Here is a 1307-nt window from a genome sequence, read left to right on the forward strand (position 1 = left end):
TAGTATTTATTTAGCGATAATGCTACATGAAAAACAAAACAATACAATGCACACATGTCCCAAAAATTAACCAACAAGCAAATCACTAGCAAATTACATATACATTTTTTCTCGAATGTGTTTTCCCAGCTCTATTTTAAATAGTTGTACCGGGTGACCCAATAAGACTGTTCCTCGACCATATCTCGAGAACCGTTCGTCGTATGATTTTGGGGTAAACATTTTTTTAGGTAAATCGGCCATGAAGAATCGTTGGAAAATATTTTCGAGTTCTAAAAATGACCACCAGAGGCCGTAACTGCCATCTTAAATTTTTAAATTGCATTTTCTATAAATTTTGCACAATAAACTAGAATTCTTTTTTCCACATTTTTAAAGCGAACCAATTTATCTATCATTTTTGTAAAAAACAAATTTCCGTTATTTCAAAAACAAAGATGGCGTGTTCAATTGTTTTTGCAATAACCTGCTTTAACTCTTAACGGTTTGACCAATTTTAACAAATTCGGTATTGTTGAAAAGAGCATTTCTTGGGCAATAAGAATCAACCAAAATACAGTTAATTTAGTTGAATAATTCTCCGCCAGGGGGCTAGTTTTGACACCATGACTCAAATTCCAAAAAAGATAAAAAAAACAAATGGAATGATATGACTTTTTTATGAAAAAGTAGCCAAATAACATCCAAAAAGGCCAGGGAAAACCGTTTTTTAAATTCTCGTTCCTAACCTGAAATATTGAAAAAATGAGATTAATTAATTAAATTTTTTGCTCTGGACATATTTTTCCTTTCACTGTACATATGTTAGCTTCCCGCTTTATTTGCACATACCCTATTATAATATTAATAATAATACTTTATTCATGTTAAGCACCAGATGGTTTACACACGTCAAGGATACAAAGTAGCAATCACTAACATAGATAAGTAATTGCAAATATAATGCTAAAAAAATCCCTAAAATAAGTACTAAAATATAGTTTAAAACAAAGCTTGATCAGTAATATTTAGATTTGTTAAAATGGACAATTAGACAATTACATCCATAAAACAAAAGACTTGACATTGAATTTAGAACTAATATACTACAATCACATACACGTATCACTATACTAAGCTATTACTATTCAAAAAGTCATCAAGACTATAGAAGGGGTTCCGAAGCAAATAATCCCGAAGTCGGTTCTCGAACCGGGCCACAGGAAGCAGCCTATAACTGTGTGGAAGTTTATTATAAAATTTTTGTGCCCAGTAATTTGGACCTATTCTTGTTCTCTCTAACCTATGAAAAGGTATCACTAGGTCAC

Source organism: Ips typographus, linkage group LG9, assembly GCF_016097725.1.
Source record: "Ips typographus isolate SLU linkage group LG9, UJ_Ityp_2.0, whole genome shotgun sequence".
NCBI classification, from domain to species: Eukaryota; Metazoa; Arthropoda; class Insecta; order Coleoptera; family Curculionidae; genus Ips; species Ips typographus.